The following is an 11,580-nucleotide window of genomic DNA, read 5'->3' as shown; positions in this document are numbered from 1 at the left end:
TCAATGATCAACATCGGAGCCGTGGACACCCATATTGACCCCTATACCCACACGAATAAATATTCGAGTGAACCTCCAGTTGCCGTGTGCTATTCCTGTTGCTTCGCGATATGTTACAAATACCCGAGGTGAGACATGTTGGCATTCCCGTGGATCAACAACTTGTCCACTATGCTAGTTACCTCGTTACCGGTATTGTTCTCTTTTCTCGTTATCGTGTTCCGACATCCCCGTGATCAAATCACAAAGTGTCTGGCGAGACGATGATGGATACCGTAACACCGAGAGGGCCCAGAGATATCTCTCCATCGTTGGAGGAGCAAATCCCAATCTTGAGCTATCAAGTTACTTGACACACTTTTCCATGAACCCGTAAGCCGCCGTAATAGCCACCCATTTACGGATGACGTTTAACAAACCCCAAAGTTCATGAAGCAAGCATGAAGAAACTCGATACTCTCATGGTCTAAGGAATCATGCAAACGTTAACCATCTCTATGTTATGTACCAATAAACTTGTGACGAATGTATCTCATAGCATAACATCAATTCGGGTCGATTCAACACAAATGTCCTTCCTGACATTGTGCCCTCAAAGTTGCTTGGCATAGACATGCCCATGATTGGGAAAACATAATCATCATGCAACACTTGAGCTAGTCTTAGAGGCATGACTAGGAATACATTTTATCGTTTATTATTCCACACGTGCATATGGGTTCTCCACAGAGCCTTTATGGATATACGGGCTCGGGAACCACAGCAGTTATAGCATGGAACATAAACATAATTATGAACAGGGAGATAATCAATAACATTTATTATTGCCTCTAGGGCATATCTCCTACAGACTCCCACTTGCACTAGAGACAATAATCTAGCTTATGCTAATGCACTTCACACCTGTGGCACACCGGTGTAAATATGCTTCGCTTGTGGTATAGCCTGATGTCCAATGGATCTGACGACTTCAGTTCCGTGTGTATCTTTGCATGTCCTCGCGTTTTCACAAAATTCATATTTTGTGTGGACTTGGCTTTGTATGTATGTGAATCACAGGTCGAACCTGGATTCCTCAGACTGAGTTATGGAGCAACTACCTGCAGTAGTGTCCCATTGTCAAAAGCCATCTTGGAACTATACTAAGTTCATGAATGAACTATATGATTCAACATCTTCTTTGTCGCTTCTAAAGCGTCAACATACTTAGCCCTTGTTATAGAATTCGCCACAGTAACTAGTTTGAACAAATTCCAACTAACTGTGCCACCACATTGTGTGTTACAAAAAACCCTTAATTTAAATCGAAAATCGCATGGAGAAAAGATGAAGACTGTATCGATGTAACATTTTACAACGAACTCTTCATGATCTCTGCTTGCGAGAAAACCATGTCATCAGTACTTACTCTAGTACTCTGTGACATCTTTCACTGTTGTCCCATGATCAGTAATTTGATCACTTTGGTATCCATACTCGCAACACCTTGGGAGTATCGGACATATCTGGTTGTTTTACATACCATGGAATACATGATTAATCCAAACACAAAAGTGTGTGGAATCTGCATCATGTATTTTACTCATCAGTGTTTTGGGACACCGAGTCTTGCAAAAACTCTTTCCATGTGACTTTGGCAAGAATCACTCCTTGGCGTTTTAAATGCTAAAAGGTTTTAGCATCTTGTCAATATGTATTCATTGCTTAGCCCCATTAGGTAAATCTATCTCCATAGATCATCATGCCTAATATTGAGGCTATTTAGCCTAAGCACTTCATCGAAAAACTATTTTCAAATGAAGTCCTAATTTGTGTCAAGAAATTTATTTCCAATTACCAATGTGCCAAGCACATAAGGTTTTTAGAAATATTATTACGCTCCCACTTACTTTCTTGAATTACAAGCATCTTCGTTACCCATTGATGAAGTCAAAACCCCTTTGACCATTTCATCAAAACACGAAGATTCCAACTCCATTTTGCTCTCTTCTGTCCATTGCTGGAACTCTGAAGTTTGCATACCTACTAGCATCCTCTGGATCGACAAATTACTTTGGACTATATCATATACAAGTTCTAGCTTTCATTTCCATCAGATGGAAATCCTTTTATCATCCATGTTTCATATCTCATGATTGAAATATGTATTAATTGCTAGTTCAACCCGAACCGACTTTAAGCATCGCTACGATGAAAACAACATCATCGTAGTCAACTCTTGAACCTGTTATTTCAACAAGTCGAGCTTTATGGATAAAACATTTTTATCCGTATCAGTTTTAAGTTCCATAAATATTCGTTAGACTCTAAGTCTTCCGAAAGGTGTATCAAGGTTTTAATCTTGAATCACTTATATGGAAACTAACTCGGGTTGTGTTGGCATTTAGCCAATTCTGGAGTCAGGGCCCATCAACGCTTCCTTGTGTATCGTAGGTATAATGTTGTCTAACAACAATATCTCGTTTGCGCACCTAAGAGGTTTGCACGAGCCTTGCCTATGTGGTTCAGATGCAAGTTCGACCGAAGTTCATACATTTTATTGTAGAGACTTCCATATCAGTCGCAGTAGGAAACTCTGGAATTACTTCCAAGGTCTCTTTCCTTTGATCTGATGAAGATACTGTTTATCTCGTCGAGTTGCACTATTCTCCCACTCACCTTTTAGAAAGAACCATTCTCTTTAAAAGCATACCGTTCTTTGTGGCAAACCTATTTGCCTCGGTATAGTGAGGGAGGAATACCCAATGACTTGGGATAACCTACAAAGTAGCACTTGTCTGATTTGGAATAGGTTTGTAACCTTTTACACAAGCCCCATATTCCAAATGTTAAGAAAAGATACAACATGGTTGGGCGTACCATACCATGGCTTCATTTCAACAGACCCGATGTAGCTCTTTTCAGTGTAAAAGCCGCAATCTCTAAAGCATCACTTTAAAAAGGATAATGGCAAATTTATTTATGTCATCTTTGACCTTACCATGTCATAAATGGTTAGATTACATCTCCACGGACTTTTCACTTGCAGTGGTGTTCCGGGAGGTGCAAGTTATGAAACCCCTTTCACAACTCATCAGACATTCGCTAAACATGTAACTCAAATATTCCTTTGTGCAATCAAATTGCAGAAAGATAATTTTCTTGTTACAATAACTTCTACTTCATTTTTGAAAACCTTTCGAATGATTTCAAAAGATCCAGACTTACGTCTCATCAAGTAAATATCCATATATCTACTTGAGTCATTTCTGAAGATAAATAAATCCACCACTAACAACACTTATCGGACTACACACATCAAATGTATGATCACTAATAAGTTTGTTGTTCGTTCCTTATGGCCTGTGAACGGTATTTTAGTCAGTTCACTTTTCGGAGGAAAGTTGCAAGTGTCAGATGATTCAAAATCAAAAAGACTTCAAAATCCATCATAATGGAATTTTCCATGCGGGTTTCTCCAATGTGACCAAATGTAGTGCCACACTTGTGTGGTATTCTTTTAGTCTTGCGACATTTAGCGTCAGTGTTATGGATGTATCAGATTACCCTCAATATTCATAACATACGTCCCATCTTGGATGGAAGCATGGCCCTTCATGTTATTCATAATACTTAACAACAATTGTTGTTTTTATGAACAACTCTTTTGCAACAAACATTGTGCAATGGGCTAGAGTGTATGAAACTCTAAAATGAATTATGAAAGTAAACCCAGAGGTATTGTATTATTATCAATATTCATAACATACATCTCATTCATAATGAAAGTATGGCCCTTGTGTTATTCATAACATCGAACATAAAAGGTTCTCTTATGAACAACCTTCTTGCAAGATACCTTATGCAATGGGCGAGAGTTTGTAAAACTCTAAATGAATTATGAAAATAAATACAGACGGCAATACACCGATGGAAGGTATAGTAACATTTACTATGTTCCCTGTGTATACCTTAACCTCATTTCTGGCTAGTCTTTTTAGGCCATAGTAGCTCTTACAGTGATTCGCAATTGAATGCAATCGAGCGGGTATCTTTGTGATTAACTCACAATACCCAAGAATTAGTGATTAACATGTTTAACCATAATTCCCAAGAACTATATCTTTGACCAGCCTACTATACATCAAAAACTTGTATGACATTCATACATGAGCTGGATATTCCAGTCATCTTTCTTTCTGCCTTTATACTTCTAACAGTTTAACTTTTAGTATTTCTCCTACTCGCAAAAGAAGCACCCAACTTAAGAGTGGCGTTAGCCCCGGACTTCCTAGGCGTGTAAGTCATACTAACACCCTTCGGACACTTCCTTTCTCTTTAAGTTGTTGTTTTATTCACCTTTCATTATATGACAGGCGTTCTTCTGGATCCCTTTCCCAACAGTCAAATGCATAGTAAACACTTTTACTAATACTTGCAAACAAACATTGCTTTGTTTGTATCTGAAAATAATTTCCAGTTCCATGAATATCATATAACTATCCCAACTTTCGAAGTTTGGGTTTCATGGAAGCAAACATATTGCACTTGACTGAAATGGAATTATAGCTTTTGGATCGAAGGACGAGAGTCACATGATCCATAGCATTAGCGGGAGGATACGGAAAGCATGCGATAGGACAAAGTCCTTCTCGGCACTTTTGAGGACAATCCTCATATTACGTTACCAATCGTAAAGTTTTAACCAGATATTTAACAGCTATTCAATTTTAATAGGGAAGGTGGAAACGCGAGCCATTATTCTACAACTATTTTGCAAGAAACACTTAGACAGTGTTCATAATTAATTGCACTGAGAATTAAACATGTTAATTCAACAGTGCGCTCCCACTCAAATCAATATCTCTCAAAATTGATTGTGAGTGATACAAGACCCACATTTCAATTGTTCGCCATTGGTGTAACACCACTGATGATGAAAAATCTCAACCGGTAGGCCAACTTGCCAATCACATCTCTATGTGACTCTTGTTCATCTTTCGATGCGTGTGTTCCGAGCTCATGACGGTCATGCCTGAACGTCAAGACAACCAAGTGATCTTGCTGCGAGGTCTCAACTCACCCGCCTCACACTTCTCTAATCGTTCGTACCCGTGTGACACGGCGCACCCCGAAAAGATAGGTGCCGTGACGGTGCTACACTTGGGAGAACACTAACTACTTGGTATTTTTGTGAGAGATCACCCTAATAAAAAGCGACTACCGCGCAATCAAGAAGGGTGCAACATAAGGGATAAACATCTCAGGCAATTCATAATAGCATGATATGGTATAGCCCTTTCTGACGGAGAAGTATTTCATTTCTTCGTCTTCGGCATTCGTGTTGGTGTTCACCTTTGCGAAGATTGCCACCACCTTGTCGATGCACTAGATAATATTGCTATCTCCATAGCGTATAAAATTAATGCATTACTTAAGGTTGACACGCAGGTCATTAAAGTGCAATCATATGGCTCCAGCCATCATGCCGAACCATGACACGCAGGTCATGTTAATCAAATTACATCATATAGTCATCTCATACATAATCGAATTAGTATGAGCACTGCTATACCACATCACATGCACATCCTGCAAAACCAAGTTAGACACCTCTAATCGGTTTATGCAAAATTTTATTTTACGTGGCTTCTAAGGTTTTGACTTAAACCGCAGCTACCTACGTTTTATCATCAAGTATGATTATTCAAGTTGCTAGATTAACACCTCGGGGTGTATGAAACACGAGATAATTAAATCTCGAGCCCCATACTAAACTTCGTCATACGCATGACCCCCGTGCAGATAATATCTGCAATGCCCTTTCATCTGTGAATTTCATCTTTCTTTTGACTACGGCAGAACCCAAAGAACTGATAGCACTTCCATGATCAATCAGGATCACGGATTGCCAGAACTTTGTCAAATTCCACCATGCTGTCTCGAGATTGAGCAAACGCAAATTCTAGGGAAGCAACAAGAACGTCGGGTAACAGATTTCATCTGTAACCCGCATAAATAATTTTCAGCAATAGATCTCATCTACTACCTAATTATATTATGCAATACCCATACATCTCCATGTATTCTAGATCGAAACCTGCATCTACGCATAGCACGGCTCTTGATGCCACTGTAGGGGAACGCAGCAGAAAACAAAAATTTTCTGACCTACGCACCAGCCCAGGACCACTATGGAGACTGCATACATGGTTTGATCTTTTTCGTTACCGACTCGTAGCGCAGCGGGAAGTAGAGTCGATGATGATCGGCGGTGCAGATCCCCGCAGCTAGGATTTACAACCTCCCAACCGCGAGGATGTATACCCTCATCTGCTCCTCGGACAGCCCTCCGGGAGGCGGTCGAACAGTCCCCCGGACGGTGTCGCGGACAGCCCTTCGGGAGGACCTTCGAAACTCGAACGGTCACTCGGACAGCCATTCGGGAGGACCTTCGAAACTCGGACGGTCACACGGACAGCCCTTCGGGAGTCACTCACGAACTAAGACCGAAACTACGATCTCTCTACAGAGTTGCACACATACGGTGTCATCTATCCGACAGGGCTTCGCCGTCCAGAACTAGTTCCTGCCGGAACTCAGACAGCCTTACGGCTCTACGAAACTCTTTTCGTGGGAGGGAGAGAAGAAGCCAGATAATGCATGGCATGTGTATGAGAGCAAGGGATGAGTGTGGAGGGCTGCCCCTCCACCTCTATTTATAGGAAATCCCAAGGGGGTAGGGTAGTTTCACAAAAAATCCAAAATGCACATGAATGAAGTCCTTCCACAAGGACCTAGGAGTGAAACCAAGGAACAAGAGGGTCCCCAAGGGGGGATACCCCATGTGGCCGGCCACACCCCCATGAGGGGCCCAAAAAATGGCTCCTATCCATCCATGTCATCCCCAAGATCTTTTGGAGCAAAGCCCCAAAAGGTGGCTTTCCATAAAGTAACCATAAAGCTGATTTTCACTATTCACGACGACATTTTTCAGCGTCTGATCGAACTGAAAATATTTATGTGGGCTAAGAACATTTCCAGTACCCACTAAAATGATTTTCAACGCGTTCCGAAACAATTCCGGTTTTAGGGATTTTCATCTGCGAAACGCATCTGAAGTGGCTCCGGCAGCTCCGGAACATTTCCGGTTTTTATCTCAGAAAATTCCAAAAAGCTTCCAGAATGATTCTGGCATCCTCCAAGAATTATCAGGCATGTGCCAAAACCAATTTGACTTAATGGTGTATCTCGAAACAACTTTTCGGTATCATCGAAACTTATCCGATGACCTCTCTCTGCGGTACGATTCCGCTGTCCGAAACTTTTCGGTGTCCGAAACTTTTTCGGTGATTTTCTCTCAGACTCCCTGTCTAGTATTCAGCAGATAGATGACCCTTAAGCGTGTGACCCTATAGGTTCGGTGAAGTATAGACATGACCCGGAACCCCTTCCGATCAATGATCAACATCGGAGCCGTGGACACCCATATTGACCCCTATACCCACACGAATAAATATTCGAGTGAACCTCCAGTTGCCGTGTGCTATTCCTGTTGCTTCGCGATATGTTACAAATACCCGAGGTGAGACATGTTGGCATTCCCGTGGATCAACAACTTGTCCACTATGCTAGTTACCTCGTTACCGGTATTGTTCTCTTTTCTCGTTATCGTGTTCCGGCATCCCCGTGATCAAATCACAAAGTGTCTGGCGAGACGATGATGGATACCGTAACACCGAGAGGGCCCAGAGATATCTCTCCATCGTTGGAGGAGCAAATCCCAATCTTGAGCTATCAAGTTACTTGACACACTTTTCCATGAACCCGTAAGCCGCCGTAATAGCCACCCATTTACGGATGACGTTTAACAAACCCCAAAGTTCATGAAGCAAGCATGAAGAAACTCGATACTCTCATGGTCTAAGGAATCATGCAAACGTTAACCATCTCTATGTTATGTACCAATAAACTTGTGACGAATGTATCTCATAGCATAACATCAATTCGGGTCGATTCAACACAAATGTCCTTCCTGGCATTGTGCCCTCAAAGTTGCTTGGCATAGACATGCCCATGATTGGGAAAACATAATCATCATGCAACACTTGAGCTAGTCTTAGAGGCATGACTAGGAATACATTTTATCGTTTATTATTCCACACGTGCATATGGGTTCTCCCCAGAGCCTTTATGGATATACGGGCTCGGGAACCACAGCAGTTATAGCATGGAACATAAACATAATTATGAACAGGGAGATAATCAATAACATTTATTATTGCCTCTAGGGCATATCTCCTACAACTATGATGTGGAACGAATAGAAGAATTCGTATCTTTTAAGGGTGTTTATGAAATTGAATCTTTGTTTGAAAAGTATGAAGCTTTTGATGATGATGTTTATAGGCCTAATTTTTTTGCTATACTTAAATATTGCTGTGAGAATTATGAATACAATGCCGATATTGATGCATTTATTGAGAAAGTCTCCACCGTCCAAGAAGAGACTAATATTTTGTAGGAATCTATGGATGAAGAAATTGATGACACTGTGAGCTCATTGGACGAAAAAGATGATGAGAGCGAAGAACAAAAGGAGGAAGAGTGGATTGATCACCGGTGCCCACCTTCTAATGAGAGTAACTCTTCAACTCATACATTTTTTAATTTCCCTTCGTGCTTACCGAAGGATGATTGCTATGATCCCTTGAATTCGTTTGAAATATCCCTTTTTTGATGAACTTGATGCTTGCTATGCTTGTGGCCATGATGCCAATATGAATTATGCTTATGGAGATGAACTTGCTATAGTTCCTTATGTTAAGAATGAAATTGTTGCTATTGCACCCACATATGATAGTCCTATTATCTTTTTGAATTCTCCCAACTACACTATATCGGAGAAGTTTGCGCTTATTAAGGATTATATTGATGGGTTGCGTTCTACTATTGCACATGATGATCTATTATATACCTAAGATAGAAGACAAACAAGCCATCATATTCATCCACACAGATTAAATTATCTCGACCGTAAACTTTTAGATATAAACGGCTGAGATTTAGATATATAACGTTACATATAAATAGTTTGTACAAACATATATTGTGTTGCACATACAAAGTCTGTCACGCCATGTATCTATGATGAAAAAGACACGTACATGTTTAGGTGTGTGAAGTACGGGGAAATAAACGACATGTTACAGATTGAAAAAAAAGTCATGTTCTGTTCATATTTAGAAAAATGCTGATAAGTAAAATACGCGTCATTATTGGACAGGTACAAACGGATCACACTTATAAGGAAGTTTACAATCAAAAGGCATTTAAGGACGTTTACACGATAGACACGGCAATACACGGAGACGGGTCCTCCGAGGACACGTACGTATTCAACCTCTGGCCTTCACGGCAATACACGGAGACGGGCTGTCCTTGGACTGTAGAAAGAAAATAGAAGTCGTGAGCTCCCCGGGCACGTAAGTATATATACAACACAAGAAGAACGCAGGACCATATGTTTGCATGCATAGAATGCGAAACAGCATGCGTATATAATTTTAAGAGCCGACACCAAGACATGCCACTATAGCCATGAAACAAAAACAAATTAAACGCAGGAATGCGCTATAAAAATAGAAAAAAACTTAAACATGCCGGACATATCGAAGATAAATGATGATGTCCAACCAAATATCGAAGATAAATGATGATGTCCAACCAATCATAGACATACAAACCTCCATATTCGTTCATTTAAGCTAAAATAATATATACATAGGTGGAAATAAGTTTATTTCACTACTAGGAAAAGGGCTATAGATAATATGGATACTAATGGCGCACCACACATGTGGCGCGCCACTACTATATACTAATGGCGCACCATGTGTTGGTACGCCATTAGTGTCCAAATACTAATGGCGCACCACATCCAAGGTGCCACTACTAACAATTTTTTTTTTCAAAATTAGTAATGGCGCACCAGGGGATAGTGCGCACCAACCCTCGGTGCGCCACTACTAACCAATATTTTTTTTATTGTTTTTTCCAAAACTAGTAATGGCGCACCGAGGGGACAGTGCGCCATTACTAGTTTTAACTAGTAATGGCGCGCCACGACTAACAATTTTTTTTATTTTTTTCAAAGTTAGTAATGGTGCACCGTGGGTGTGGTGCGCCATTACTAGTTTGCCCAAAAATTTCACGGAATGCACCCCCTGTGGACCGCCTTTTCAGTTTTAGAAAAAATAAAAGAAAATGATGGAAATGTCAAAAAAATAAAATAAAATAAGTTTCCCATGTGATATGTGGTCTAGTTGTTGGGAAAATTTACAAATATGAATTTCGACTTTATTTGCAAAATCTCTCTGGAATTTGTAAAATGGGTATAACTTTTGCATACGAACTCGGATTAAAAAGTTTTTTATATGAAAAATCATCTACTCAAAAAGTTACATACGATTTGAACAAGGGGAATCCCGTTCAACATCTTCAAAATCCCCAAAAACCTAACAGAACGAAAGATACGAGGCTTTTAAGATCTAGAGGGGGAAAAATGAAAAAAAATTCAAACGTACTAGTGGCGCACCATTTGCTAGGTGCGCCACTAGTAACAGAAAAAAATTTGGTTTCAATTTTTTTTATTTTTTTCAAAATATGATACGTAATATGATCGGGAAGTTTGAAATATTTTTTCAAAATTTCATCACACTCATGAACATGAACAAAGTCCTAGACATCAACAAGGTTTAATAGGATTGATATGATAGATATATCAACAAGTGCCTGTGAAGTGAGCTGGTGCTGGGGTTGGATAGAACTGCGAAGTTAAGCGTGCTCAGGCTGGAGTAGTGTGAGGATGGGTGACCTTCCGGAAAGTTTGACCACGGAGTGCGATTTGACTTGAGATTAAGCATATTGGCTTGAGATTAAGCCATAGTGACCCGAGATTAAGAAAAAAAACGAAAAAAAATTTGTGAATTTTTTTTAAAATTTTTTGAAAAACAAATTCTGAATTTTTTTTGGAAAAAAATTGTTAGTAATGGCGCACTTCTATATGGTGCACCATTACTAAGTCAGATAGTAATGGCGCACCGTGGGATATACTAATGGTGCACCTGTGGTGCGCCATTAATAAAAAATTCTAATGGCGTGATGCTAGTGGCGCAATTGTAGTGCGCCATTAGTAGCCAAAACAGGTGCGCCACTAGCAGGCCTTTTCCTAGTAGTGTTTATTTTATCCATATTCACATGGGAAAAATAATACATCCTTATTTTATAGATGCAATTCAAAATAATAAATAATTTTGATAGCAAAGTAGCGTTTTCATAAAACCTCCACATTCATTCATTTAAGCTAATATAATATATACAAAGGTGGAAATAAGTATATTTTGTTTTGTCCATATTCACATGGAAAAATAATACATCGGTATTTTATATACGAAATTCGAAATAATAAATAATTTTGATTGCAAAGTAGCCTTTTCATAAATAGCGAAATTGCAAAAAAAATACTAATGCTATATTGACTGAAAAATAAATTTATTTCTTAGACAAAAACATAGAATTGGGTAAAAGAAAAGGCAATGA

The sequence above is a fragment of the Aegilops tauschii genome, chromosome 7 (assembly GCF_002575655.3).
Source record: "Aegilops tauschii subsp. strangulata cultivar AL8/78 chromosome 7, Aet v6.0, whole genome shotgun sequence".
In the NCBI taxonomy this organism is placed as follows: Eukaryota; Viridiplantae; Streptophyta; class Magnoliopsida; order Poales; family Poaceae; genus Aegilops; species Aegilops tauschii.
This window is presented reverse-complemented; position numbering follows the sequence as displayed.